At 40.0% G+C, this 14,989-nt stretch overlaps 1 pseudogene across 1 annotated transcript; it reads right to left on the reverse strand.

Moving 5' to 3' along the window:
* Positions 1–5,943: 5,943 nt before the first annotated feature.
* LOC308506543 (large ribosomal subunit protein eL18-like) lies at positions 5,944–7,818 on the reverse strand (annotated as a pseudogene). The gene is made up of 2 exons: positions 7,227–7,818; positions 5,944–5,979 (listed from the first exon to the last, which is right to left on the reverse strand). The product of its transcript is annotated as a large ribosomal subunit protein eL18-like (transcript).
* Positions 7,819–14,989: the final 7,171 nt, after the last annotated feature.

The raw sequence follows: 14,989 nt of genomic DNA on the forward strand, positions 1-14,989 counted from the left end.
TCAGGCACTTGCGTAATGAGTATTCAGATAACAGGGCCCTCTCTATGTATCTGTACAGTGTTTCAAAGTTTATGAAGCGCCATTGATGTTTCCTTTGATCCTCACAGCTGCCTGGTGAGGAACCCTCATCTTTTAGATGACCTTTGTGAGACCTGTAAAGGTTAAGTGACTTGCCCAAGGTCCCACAGATGCTTGAGAAGCAGAGCCATGCTAGGACCCAGCTGTGCTGGTTGCCAGTCCTGGCTCCTTCTCTCACTCAGTCACAGTGCTGGTTTCCCAAGACGGGAACTAAAATATCGTTTTTTAGAAGGAATTAGATATTTCTAAAAGATGCATTGAAGTTAGCATAGTAGAAAAAAAATCAGAACATCATTAGAATTCCTTGAATTAATTTTAAGGTTTACTACTATATTTACTATATTTAAATTACATATTGTGGTGGCACCAATTTTTTGGTGCTTACATTCTCTGGAAATTCTTCCTCTGGCCTGGGCAGCCATTAGAGTGACAGTAGATCCTGAATGGAGGCCTGGAATGCACAGGTCCCCTGATTCTGTCTTGGTCCCTTCCACTTATTAGGAATCTAACATATAGCACTCTTTCGATCTAGCTCTATATCCAATTTAAAAGCCCCATTAGCAAAGCTCATTTCTAACTTTGCCAAACCAAAGTTAGCTCTTCTGCTTACAGAAAGAAGAGCCTGCTGTTGGCAAGAAACTCTCTCTGGTCCAGAACTGCAATTTGGTTCACCTTGGCAACATCATTTCAATTAGGGTCAACAACCCTCTTAATTATGCACTATTCCTTAAGCAACAAGGTAAATGCTTCATTCATCAGAATTTTATCTCCTAGTTATACTGCTAAAAGTCCCTTTGGTCTACTCCACTCAAATTATCGACAAGAATAAATCTGTGAGTTCAATATTACTGCAGAGCCATCCATTCATCAGAGCTCATTTTATTAGTCTCCTGCAGCGTGGAGCTGCCAGGAAGTGGGCAGTCTGCTGCCATCGAAGGCTGAAATGTTACAACTGGCCACGAAGCCCATGGCCAGGCAGGCTCTGAGGCAGTTCAGGGGGAAAAGGGGTGGCCCTTGGGAAAGTCCTGGGGATGTGACCAGAGAGGTCAAGTACTCCCAAGAATCATCCTGTTTATTCCTCATTTTCTAAAGCTCTGGGCTCCCACATGCTGGCCTTGGACCAAGGAGGACTGAGGGGTTATTGCAGGAGGTCTAGGCAGTCATGAGTGCATCACACTATTTTTCAAATGTTTCCAGATGCCTCTAGGAAGAAGAAAAATTAAAATTCATTTAAGAGCTACAGAATTCATAGCAGTTGTATGAACAGCCTTTTGTAGGGCATCTCTCAGCCTCCAAGGACTTTTTTCTGAGGATTAAGTTTCTCCTCCCAGTAGAAATTGGCCCCTGGCCCTTGTTTGTAACACCTGAGCCCTCTTCTTCCCAGCTAATTGGACCTGGGTGGATGCCTGGCCTATGCTTTAGGTGATCAGAGTTCTCCCTTTTAGAACTTGAAATTAGGATTCAAAGATAGCCTTTGGGTGCAAGTGACTGGTCCAGAGGTGCTATGAACTGGGGACTATTGGGCAACATCATCTTCCTGTTTTACGTGTGGAAAGTGGGTATTTTGGGGGAGAAGTGTTGCAAACAAACAGAGAGACGCAAAAATTGAGGCAGCCACAGCTGGATCCCAACCACTCTCCAGGTCCAGCTTTCTCCTCCCAGAGAGTTGGATGCTTCTCGGACTTGGATCCCAGGAATCCTTCCAGTACATTAAAAATTGATCAATGTAACTTAAACCAAAGAAATGTTGACAAAATAGTGAGTTCTTGATAGTATGTATTTTCTCATACAACAGATACTAAATAAAACTGTTATTATGTAGGGATCCCAATTTTTCTATATTCTAAAGGTGCCTTAATTCTTAATAAGAATGTTTTAGAAGGATGGTGGTCTCTGCTTTATCTGAAAATTCTCTACAGAAGGAGATGCATCATTTACAGGAGAAAAATTCATGCAAAGTGCTTAGCTCAGCATCCTTCACAGACTTCGTGCTCAACAACAGTTAGCAATTATTTTCTTTATCACCCACAGACTCATGACCAATACTCACAACGACCAGGTCCAGAAATACCTTTCCAAAGTCTAATGGATGTTACTGAACTGTTATAATTAGAGCATGTCCCTCATCTTAAAGATCTTTGCAACAGCAGTGCACGGCCCTGCGTTTAGGAGCAGAATGAGCATGTGCAGGATTGGTTGTGGGTGTGGGCTGGTCTCAAAGCATCATCTGGAGAATGTGTTCAATTAAAATCCTCAGTCCCCACTCGAGACCTATGGGATAGAAGCTCCAGGGGAGGAACCTGAGGGCCTGCATCTTTAATAGCCCCAGATGATTCTCTGTCACCATGCAGCAGCCTAACCGTTTGTCTCCTTGTACCTTCCCCCAAAGAAAGGAACGTCTGTGCGATGGATCCTTTCAGGGACTTTGCTTAACTTTGTGTTTGCACCTCCAGTCTCCCTGTTTGGCCCCAAAAAGATGGCTGGTCAGCCAATGATGAGTAAGATTCCCCACGTGGGGGACAACTCAAGCCAGGTGCAGTTGAGTGGGGACCAACAGGAGAACCCACAGGGTTCCTATAGGTGGGCACAGCCCTCCACCTTCCCCAAGCTAAGGAAAGCCTCTGCCTCTGTGGCTGTATTCCTTCCCAAAACCTGCAGGGAAAGAGATTAAATGATGTGCTCTCCATCTATTCATATGCATATAGGTTTTGTCCCTTGGGGAAGTACTTATCCTGAGACTTATGGTGCAGCTGCCTGCAGGCCAGGGTGATTGGCTTGAATCAGTTTTCTATTATAGTGTATGGAATTCACAGATCTTGAGATTGACAAGCTTTATTTCCTTTGCTTCCCCATCTAACTAATAAAAGCTAATACGTTGGCCCGATTAGGTACCCCAACCCAGTCTTTGAGGCTGCCGGTCCCTTGGTCCTCACACTTTAACTCTATTCACAGCTACTGTCTTTTCTTCACCCTGCGCCGCCCTCCTTGCTCCCCACAACCCTCGTCCTGCTGGACGCCACGATTCTCATCATCAGGGAAGTGTGGAAGACACTGGTCTGTGGGGATTATAAAACTCTGTCTCTAAGTGGACAAGCCACAGGTCTGAGGAGATTTCTTAGATGCGAAAAATCATATCACCTTTTTTAACCTTGGGGAATTTTTGTTTTCACAATTACCCAACATCCAATTGCCCACCTTTTCTCTCCCTAATAGTACTGAGATTTACGTTCCATTTTATTCTCCTTCCCCACAAAGCCTGAATATTTCTGGGAAGTTGACCACCCAGGTCCAGGGGTAGACACTGATGAAATCAAGCCAATTTGTACATTTAACTTCCTGGTTCAAGCATGGGCATCTGACCCAAGCTGGTCTCATCAAAGGGGATTTCAGGACTGTTGCTTGGGAGAGTTTGTGTGGTATAAGGATGTGAGGCCTGAAACTGTTGCAGCTATTTTGCTACCATGAGAAAAATAACTTTCAGATGACTCTGACCCTGTGGAAAGTAGAATAGAAAAAAGAATCCAAGCCCTCACTGACATTATTTGTGTGTCAACATTCAACTTATGTCTGTACTTTCCATTTGTGGGGATCAAAGGTCCTTAGCTCCACCCCCTTCACTCTCCCAGTGTTTTGCTCACAATTCTCATGTCCTAGTTAGCTGTTTATGGGACTCCATTCCTAGACCGTGCATCCTCAGCTTAAATGATCTTCATTGTTTTGGGTATTTGGAACTTGCAACAAAGAGTGCTAATAAATATACTTCAGAAAATCTTTTTAAATACCAGTAAGTTTGTTTTATGTATTGATGAAAATTGGTCAAGGCATTAAATCCTTGGCCTGATCCCTAAACAAGGAGAAATGAATTTGAATTTCAGCAAGGGTGATTTGGGTTAGAAAGAAGAAAACTTTTCTTCCTATGAAGATTGTGAAGTATTTAAAGGGATTATCCAGGGAGGCTTTAAGAGTTTCCTATTCTGGAGATTTAAAAAAAAATAGCAAAATTTGTAGGATAATTTCAGTGTTGTCCTGCAGAACAGTGGAGGGGTAGATTAATTATCCTCACTTAGGATCTCTTCCGTTCCATGATTTCATAAAAACATCCAAACTTTATTCTGGACAAGGTTCCTGATTTCAGTTATGAAATTCATCATCCCAGCTCTGCTAGAGTTACTCGAATGACACTTCACAAACATTTTCAGGGGCAGACCCACCCAGAGGCCTTCTCCTAGGCTGCTGAGGAATGAAAGAGTTCATTCTCTCCCTCATCGTGACTGGCCCGATGTATCACTTGGCTAGCCAGGAATATTTTTATTGCAAACTATGCTGTTTCCACTGACCACAGTTCCAAATCTGTTAAGACAAAAACAGAAAAAAAAACTAATATTCTAGTTTGTTTGATTTTTCCGATGTGGACTTGATTAGGCAGACATTATTCCACTGTCTTAAATCTTTCCCACTAAAATATCCCACAGCGTCCAAAGCCTGCTAATTTATACAATGAATATAGCAGTAGAGATAATGTTGCCAAGAAAAAGATTTTGTTGCTTTTTCTATTCAGGGTGCAACAAGGACCAAAGTGCTCTTAGCATGTTTGTGAGACAGCACTGAGGGCCTAGCCCCAAGTTCATTCATTAATTTATTATTTATTATTCACTTATCATGTGAGGCATGAGGTACTCAGTGTTGAACGAGACAGTCCCCACTACTGACAAACTCACAGCCTAGTCAGTGAGTTCCACAAACTGCTAGCCAGGACATGAGAAGATTGAGCAAAGCACCCGGGGGAAGGAAAGGGGACGAGGTAAGGATCTGCCAGGGCCAGGTTTATGAGAGGAAGCCAATCTGCTTGGCTCCCAGCAAACACGGTTAGCTGAAGAAAACTGAAAATAACTCTTGTCTGGGATTAAAGCTATGGTCTTTTAGTCCCAACTCTGCTGTTTTTCACCTTAGGCCACTTAGTCATATTATCTGAACTTGTTTCCTCAACAGTCAAGCAGAGCTTATACACCTTCCTCACAGAGTTGGTGAACATGCTTTATAAACCATTGCATGTCGCTGCAGGTGGGCTACCCTTGTGAGGCTAGGAGGGGACAGTGCCAAGTTCCATCTTCCATGAAGAGAATGTGGGCTAAGGGGAAGCACCAAATGAGGGCAGTGAACTTATGGAGAGGTCAAGCAGATCCCTACGAGGCCTGACACCAGGAGCAAGCTTCAAGAATATAGATTGTTCCTGGTCTCTCCTTTCAGCTTAAAATAGCAGAAAATGCAGGTTCACTAGGGGCGGGAGTCAAAAATAAAATTTTCAATACCATCTCCCTGGCCTAGCAAAAGACTCAATTTGTCTTTTTGGTTGTTTTTCTACTCTCGGAAAGCTCAGTACTATTTGACCAATCAGGCTACATCACCATGAACACATGAACCTGCCAGGCACATCCGTGGGCAGGACAACACAGGCTTCCAGGATGCCTGACTCCCTGGCCTCATTTCAGACACCAGGAAGGCCTCCCTTGATCTCTTGCTTTCTCCAAGGCCCTCAGGGCTTACTTTGCACATTTTTTGGACCTGTTCACTAGTGTATACATTTCCTTTAATGAGGATAAAGCCTTTTGTTCCCTAATTTGTTATAAGGGCAAAGATTCCATTGTCCCCAGGGAGAGAAAAAGGTGATGTTCAAAAAGAGATAAAAATAATGTATGTGGTGTCCTTTGAGAAGGATGTTGGTAACTGGAAGCAGGTGAGAAGAGGGCCCATAAGTAATCAGCGTTTGGGAACCCAGAGAAGGGCCACATGGCAAAAAGAGAAAGGAGCAGAAAGGCTGCTACCAAAATGTTGCTTTCTTTACAATTTTCTCTAGGATTTGTCCTATTAATGGGCCTGAAATTTGTGGCTGCCACATTTCTTCTAGAATAATGGAGCAAATATCTCAATTTTCAAAACAGGAAAAAAAATGAATTTTAGGAAATACTGGGATGAATTTTGATCTTCACCTAAGTTCTGGAGCAGATTATTTGGTAGAGGTTTGTGAAACCCTTTCAAAAGAAAGTAATGATCTTTAGTTATAAGCAAAGACTCAGGAATTTATAGCCTATAGCCTATTTCCTTCCAGGCAAGTGCTGTATGCAAGGGAGGCGATGAATAAATATTTGTTAAATAAATGAAGGCAGATTTTACGTGGTCAATAATGATAAAAATATAACCTAAAATGGATAATTTAGAAATAAGAAAGAACAAATCTTAGAGAAACAGAAAAAAATAGATAAACAAAGAAAGAAAAAACGTAAATATTTTGGTATTTGGGCTTGTTGAACGATTTGAAAATGAGCATGAGATTTAGCTCCAAAGCAAAAGAATAATTGTTAGACCCTTATTTTCATCATGTTCGGCAAAAAAATCAAAACAAAACAAACAAACACACAAAAACAGAATTGTGCCTGAATAGACGTTTTTAAGTTTTCTTCTGGCAGTAAATTCTAGGTGAAATGTATTGCATGAAAATTGTATTTTACAAGGAACAGAAAGTAACACAATATGTTCCAATAGACACAGAACCATTCTTCAAATAGGCCTTTTAATACTGATTCTGTATAAACGCTGAAGACTTCCTATTGAATCATAACTCAGTTAAGACATTTTGCAGGGAACTATTAAAATACAGACCAGATAAATTTCTTTAGAGACCCTAAAGGAAATAAATAAATACTGTGTCCTTTGGTGCAGCTCTCTCAAATATTAGATATAAAGATGAAGGTCTAGATCATATAACACTAACAGATGCCAGAAAGGTCTATATTCTGTATTTGTGATGAGGGAGAAAGCTAAATACTTTAGATACCAGACATGCAAAGCAAAACCTTAGAAATTTGATTTAAAAAATTCCCACCTAGAGAAGTATTGTGGTACAGAAAAATAAGAGCTCAAGGTAACATTCAGATACACTAGGTTTTAAAACTTAGTTCAGCAATTACTACGTGACCACCTTGGCTGAGCTGCTTAATTTCTCCCAACCTCAGGATTCTATTTGCCAAAATGTGGAATACACACACACACACACACACACACACACGTATATAAATATACATATACAATATACATATATACAAATATATATATTTATATATATAAATATACATATATACAAATATAAATACATATATATATTTGTCAGCATCTAAAAGCTTTTTAATAACAAGGCAGGATCTGGGGTTAGTTTTTGTAGTCAGGCTGGCCCTTTGGCCTCTAGCATGCTCGAACTTCCGGCCCTTGGAGCACACATAGGGTTTGGCGTGGCTGTGCAGGATTACAGGGGCCATGCCAAAATGCCTGTATACCTTTCGGCCCTTGTGAGGACCAGAGAGCAGAACAGTGCCACAGCCCTTGGGGGAGTCCAGAGCCAGCCGGTTGAAGGCCCCCGGCCTTGAGGATGCAGCTCCGGGCACGGCTGCCCACACAAAGTGCACACACTTTCAGTTTGGGGACCTCCTGGTTATGGTCCCTACAACGACAACAGTTTTGCCCTCTCGGCCAGGAAGCGTCATCTTCCGGATCATCCGGGAAAGGGACAAAGGTGGCCAGCTGGTCCGACTCACGAACAATCTCTTCAGCACCACCTGGTTGAAGGTGAAGTTGGTTGGCTGGCCAGAAACCTGTATAGCTTGACCAGCAGCCTTATGTAGATGCCCTGGCTCTTGGACTCCTGGCGCCGAACTTTCAGTCTTTGTTGTGACGGATGTTGACTCTCATGACCGCCCTTCCTGCTCCACTGGTCTGGCAAGAACTAATATATCTTATTTTAAGGTTGAGTGAAAATTAGATGACATAGTGTGTTAGTTATTATTAGTTTCAGCTACAAGTAGCAAAACAACAAACAAAAACCCCAAATAAAACAAAACAGCAGTGACTCAAATAAGAAGATTATTTCTTGCTTATATTCTAGGTACCAGGCTCCTTCTAGCTTGTAGCTGAGTGGCTTCCATGTTTCAGATCACTTCACAGTCCAAAATGGCTGCTGGAGCCTGAGCATTGCCTTCACATTTCAGCAGGCAGGCAGGAAGCAGAAAGAGAGAGGCACACATTACTTCCTTTTAAAAATATTTTTATTTATATCCCTTTGGCCAGAATTTTGTCACATGGTCTCACCTAACTTGAAGGGAAACTAAGAAATACCATCTTTATTCAGGGAAGTCCAGTGCCAGATTTAACAGCAAAAAATTCAGGATACCCAGTAAAATTAGAATTTTGGATAAATAATAATTTTTTAGTATGTCTCATTCAGAATTTGAGGTAATACTCCTAATAAGAAAATTTTTACTGTTTATCTGGAATTCAAATTTATCTGAGAGTCCTATATTTTATCTGGCAATGCTAGCCCAGTTAAAAACCAAGGGTCCCGTTACTGGGAGGTAGGGGGAAAGAACAAATATTGGGAACAGCCAGCAGTCTCTGCCCCAGGGGCACGTATGAAAGTATGGAGAGTAGGTCTCCAATAAATGTTGGTCTTCTCTCCCTTCTCCCCCTTCTCTCCCTTTTCCCTAGGAGGCAACACAAAGCCAGAGGGCAGTCACAGGAATAACTGCTAGTAGAACTAAAATTTGTTTTTAAAATAGAACTTTAAGGCTAGTTTAAGCACATGAAATCACATGGACCTGGTTAAGACATCAGAGATCTGTGCTCTATGCATAAAAGGGACAATTTTGGCCTAAAAATTGTCCTTTTTAATCACAAAAATGCTCAGTCTCATCTCTGCAGAATGTTCATTTCTAAGATCTGTAAGCTAGTGGACCCACCAACTGAGTTGGCTGCAAGGACTGAAGAGAAGCCTGCAGGGTGTGTGTGTGATGGGGTATTCAGTCTGTTGCTTACCTACTCCATTGCAAATATTTTCACTGTAGTATAGCTCATGTGAGATTGTTCTTTCTGACTTTAGTTAAGCAAATGTTCTAGCTTCTTCTTAAGGAGACTCCAAGTTCCTGACCCTAAAACCACATCATCAGTATAAGGGAAGAAGTCCCCAAATGCTATGGCAGAGAGAGCATGAGTTCATTTCAGTTAACAGTAGAAGTAAATTATTTGGATTTAAGGTAAAATAAAGTGGAACTAGGACACAGTCATGTTTTACATTTAGAATTAGATTTGCTTTGTCAAAAGATTGTTCTTAGCAGTAATATAGTGTTACAGGTTTTGACAAAGAATTATTTTCCTGTAGTCCACTTTGAGAATGGCAAATTCATCCCATACTTAAGTTTTCAGATTGACTATAGCTCCTAAACTGGTTTTTCTGCTGCCACTCTATTTGCTCTCCCCCCAAACTCATTCTTCACAGAGCAGCAAGAGTGATCATTATAACACATACCTTAGTACAAGTACCCTGCCTGAGACTGCCCATGGCTTCTTGTTCCTAGCTATACCCCTTACTAGACTGAAAGGTCCTACCCAGTCTTTTTGCTTATTCTTTAACCACACTGTAGTGGGTTGAATGGTGGCTCCCAAAAGGTATATCTGCATACTAATCCCTGGGACCTGTAAATATTACCTTAAATGGGAAAAAAATGTGAGTATTACTTTATAAGGCAAAAATATGTGATTAAATTAAGGATCCAGACAGAAAGAAATTATCCTTGATTATCCAGGTGGGACTTAAATGCAATCACATGCAGTCTTATAGGACAGACATACAGAAAAGAAGATACATAGAGAAAAGGAGGAGGTAACGTGATCATGGTGGTAGAGATTGGAGTGATGTGGCCACAAGCCAAAGAATGCTGGAGCCACCAGAAGCTGGAAGAGTCAATGGACAAATTCGCCCTTAGAGCTTTCAGAGGGAGTATGGTCCTGCCACCTTGATTATGGACTTCTGGCTTCCAGAAGTGTGAGAGAATACATTTCTGTTGTTTCAAGCCACTCAATTTGTGGTAATTTGTTACAGCAGCCACAGGAAATGAAGACACTTGCCATGACTATTCCAACCAAGCCTGCTGGCTCTTTTTGTCATTGAAGGCTCAGCTTAAATGTCACCTCCTCAGATGTGTCCCCCAATCAATCAAGTCTTAAGTCAACTCCCTTTAACTGCTCATTCATTCTTTGGGTGTTTCCAGAAGGAGGGAGTGATGAAGCAATCACATGATACTACTAGAAAAAGTAAAATAAGTATTGAGAACTGAGGAAATGAGGCTCACAGAGGGAAAATAACTTGTCCATGTGGCATACTAAGTGGAGGGACCTGGGACTGAATCCATGCCATCCGACTCTAGAGCTTGTGCCCTTTTTCACCAAGCTGTACTGCTTCTCAGCTGATACTGCCAAAGGTTGTTTAAGCAGCATAGGGTATATTCTCTTATCCTTCAACATACTTAGAAAATTGCAGAGGCCCTTGTTGCATTCTATCCCTCTTATATTCCTCTCCAACAATCTCATCCTTCCTGTCATGCCTTTCTTTATACAGAAGCAGAGGAAACATAAGTGGGAAATGATCACTCACTTAAACCCACACAAGATAGCCACTCTGAAGGATGAAAACAGCAAAACAAGGCCGAAAGCTATTAACCATCAAAATGGATGGTGTATAAGGTGCATAATTGGACATAGACCTATACCGTGGTCTGCCACTTAGCAATGGTGATTAAATAAAGGTTGTAAATGTGTTTGATCTGGGCATTTTCCTCTTTGCTTCAGATTACTCACCCTAATTATTCCTGGAGAAACTGTCTAAAGAAAAGCAATATTCCTGATTCGGATTCCCCATGGGTGACTGTTTGACAGACATTGTCCATTTTGGCATTCTCGTGTCAAAGTTAACAGATGTTTTGCAGATATCAAGCTCAGATGAATGGCAAATCGAGTCCATGTATTTCTAGGATGTAAATATATTTTTGTAACATGAAGGACAACAATATGGCCTTGGGAGCAGGGTCAATGTCAATGTTTAGAGGAATGAATTACCAGGTATGCAGAGCTGACCCATAATTTTCATAGGCTATTACTTTTAATGAGGGGGCACATATTTTTTAATTTATTGGGGTGACAATTGTTAGTAAAATTACATAGATTTCAGGTGTACAACTCTGCACCACATCATCTGCAACACCCAGAGTCAGCTCTCCTTCCATCACCATATACTTGATCCCTCTTACCCTCATCTCCCACCCCCAAACCCCCTTACCCTCTGGTAACCACTAAACTATTGTCTGTGTCTATGAGTTTTTGTTTCGCATTTGTTTGTCTTGTTCTCTTCTTGTTTTTGGTTTATATACCACATATCAGTGAAATCATGGTTCTCTGCTTTTTCTGTCTGACTGATTTCGCTTAGCATCATACTCTCAAGATCCATCCATGTCGTCACAAATGTTCCTATTATCATCTTTTCTTACCGCTGAATAGTATTCCATTGTTTATATATACGACACTTCTTTATCCATTCATCTATCAAAGAACATTTTGGTTGTTTCCATGTTGGCCACCATAAACAAAACTGCAATGAACATTGGAACACACGTGTCTTTATGTATAAATGTTTTCAGATTTTGGGGGTAGATACCCAGGAGAGGGATTGCTGGGTCATATGGTAATTCTATTCATAATTTTTTTGAGGAAACTCCACACTACCTTCCATAGCTGCTGCACCAGTCTGCATTCCCACCAACAGTGTATGAGGGTTCCTTTTTCTCCACAGCCTCTCCAACACTTGTTACTATTTCTCTTGTTGGTGATAGCCATTCTAACTGGGGTGAGGTGATATCTCATTGTGGTTTTTATTTGAGTTTCTCTGATGATTAGTGATGTTGAGCATTTTTTTTTTTTTTACCAAAAATACTTGTATTTATTGACAACAGATGTTTAAATATTCCATCAAGCCCAACTCTGTAGGAACTGCCTTAGGTTCTGATGTGTTTTTCCTACAAATTTGATTATACTCTAGTCAGGAACAAAGCAGATGATGACTGGCTAGTAAATTTTGGGGAATATTTTCAAATGTCTATTTGCCATTTGTATGTCCTCTTTGGAGAAATGTCTCTTCAGGTCCTCTGCGCATTTTTCAATTAGGTTGTTTGTTTTTTTTGTTGTTGAGTTTCACGAGTTCCTTGTATATTTTGGGTATGAGCCCCTTATTGGAGGCACTGTTTGCAAAAATCTTCTCCCGTTCAGTTGGTTGCCTCTTTATTTTTGTTGATGGTTTCTTTTGCTGTGCAGAAGCTTTTAACTTTCATATAGTCCCATTCATTTATTTTAGCTTTTACTTCCATTGGCTTTAGAGTCAAATTCATAAAATGCTCTTTGAACCCAAGGTCCATAAGTTTAGTACCTACGTTTTCTTCCATGCAGTTTATTGTGTCAGGTCTTATGCTTAAGTCTTTGATCCATTTTGAATTAATTTTGGTACATGGTGACAGATAGCAGTCCAGTTTCATTCTTTTGCACATGGCTATCCAATTCTCCCAGCACCATTTATTGAAGAGGCTGTCTTTCTTCCATTGTATGTGTTTAGCTTGTTTGTCAAAAATTATCTGTCCATATTTATGTGGTTTTATTTCTGGGTTCTCAATTCTATTCCATTGGTCTATGTGTCTGTTTTTCTGCCAATACCATGCTGTTTTGATTATTGTAGCCCTGTAGTACAAGCCAAAGTCAGGCAGTGCAATACCTCCAGTATTGTTCTTTTTTCTTAAGATTGCTTTTGCTATTCGGGGTCTTTTGTGGTTCCAAAGAAATCTGATGATTTTTGTTCTATTTCTTTAAAAAGTACCATTGGGATTTTGATGGAGATTGCATTAAATCTGTATATTGCATTAAATCTGTATATTAAATCTGGTAATATGGCCATTTTAACTATGGTGATTCTTCAATCCATGAGCAGGGAATGTCTTTCCATTTCTTTGTGTTTTCTTCAGTTTCCTTCAAAAATGTCTTATAGTTTTCAGCATATAAATCCTTCACATCCTTGGTTAAGTTTATTCCTAGGTATTTTATTCTTTTTGCTGCAATTGTAAAGGGAATTGTTTTTTGTATTTCTTTTTCTGAGATTTCATTGTTAGTGTATAGGAATGCAATGGACTTTTGTACGTTGATTTTGTAGCCAGCAACTTTACAGTATTCGTTGATTGTTTCTAATAGCTTTTTGGTGGAGTCTTTAGGGTTTTCTATATATAGCATTATGTCATCTGCAAAGAGTGAAAAGTTAACTTCTTCACTTCCAATTTGGATGCCTTTTATTTCTTTCTCTTGCCTGATTGCTCTGGCAAGGACTTCCAACACTATGTTGAAAAGCAGAGGTGATAGGGGACAGCCCTGTGGTGTTCCTGAACGTAGAGCAAAGGGCTTCAGTTTTTCACCATTAATTATGAGATTAGCTGAGAGCTTGTCATGTACGGCCTTTATTATGTTAAGGTATTTTCCTTCTATACCAATTTTAGTAAGTGTTTTAATCATAAATGGATGTTGTATCTTGTCAAATGCTTTTTCTGCATCAATTGATGTAATCATATGATTTTTGTCCTTTATTTTGTTTATGTGATGTATCACATTGATGGATTTGCGAATGTTGAAACATCCTTGTGCCCCGGGGATGAACCCCACTTGGTCGTGATGAATAATCTTTTTAATGCATTGTTGTTTTCCATTTGCTAGTATTTTGTTTAGAATTTTTGCATCAGTATTCATCAGAGATATTGGTCTGTCGTTTTCTTTTTTTGTGTTGTCCTTACCAGGTTTTGGTATCAGGGTAATGCTGGCCTCATAAAATGAGTTAGGGAGTACTGTCTTTTCTTCAAATTTTTGGAAGAGTTTGAGCAGGATTGGTATTAGTTCCTGTTTGAAGGTTTGGTAGAATTCACTACTGAATCCATCTGGTCCTGGACTTTTTCTTTTGGGAAGGTTTTTGATGACTGATTCAATTTCGTTTCTGGTGATCGGTCTGTTTAGATATTCCAATTTTCCATGGTTCAACCTTGGAAGGCTATATGTTTCTAAGAACTTGTCCATTTCTTCTAGGTTATTGAATTTGTTGGCATATAGTCCTTCATAGTATTCTTGGATGATACTTTGTATTTCTGTGGTGTCCGTGACAACTTCCCCCGTTTCTTTTCTGATTTTGTTAATTAGTGTCTTCTCTCTTCTTATCTTACTGAGTCTAGCCAAGGGTTTGTCAATGTTCTTAATCTTTTCAAAGAACCAGCTCTTTGTCAATTAATTTTTTCTCTTGTCTTTTTGTTATCTATTTCATTTAGTTCTGCTCTGATTTTTGTTATTTCCTTTCTTCTGCTGACCTTGGGTCTCACTTGTTCTTCTTTTTCTAGTTCTTTAAGTTGTAACATGAGGTTATTTATTTGGGATTTTTCTTGTTTATTGAAATAGGCCTGTAATGATATAAATTTCCCTTATAAAACTGCTTTCGCTGCATCCCAAAAATTTTGGTAGGATGTATTTTCATTGTCATTTGTTTCTATGTATTTTGTGATCTCTCCTCTAATTTCTTCTTGACCCAATCGTTCTTTAAAACTATGTAGTTTAATCTCCATGTGTTTCTGTTTTCACCCTTATTTAAGTCCCCTCGTATAATTGTGTTTTGGTCAATTTCTCCCTTTAGTTCTGTTAGTAGTTGCTTATATTTCGGTGCTCTCTGATTGGGGGCATAAATATTGATGACTGTTATGTCTTCTTGTTGTATAGTCCCCTTTACCATTATGAAATGTGCATCTTTGTCTCTTGTTATCTTTTTCATCCTGAAGTCTGTTTTCATCTGATTTCGTTATGGCTACCCCTGATTTTCTCTGGATACCATTTGCTTGGAGTGTCAATTTCTACTCTTCTACTTTGAGTCTATGCTTGTCCTTGTAGCTGAGATGTGTCTCTTGGAGACAGCATATGGTTGGGTTTAGTTTTTTGATCCAATCTGCTACTCTGTGCCTTTTAATTGGTGAGC

The sequence above is a fragment of the Rhinolophus hipposideros genome (assembly GCF_964194185.1).
Source record: "Rhinolophus hipposideros genome assembly, chromosome: 13".
NCBI lineage: Eukaryota > Metazoa > Chordata > Mammalia > Chiroptera > Rhinolophidae > Rhinolophus > Rhinolophus hipposideros.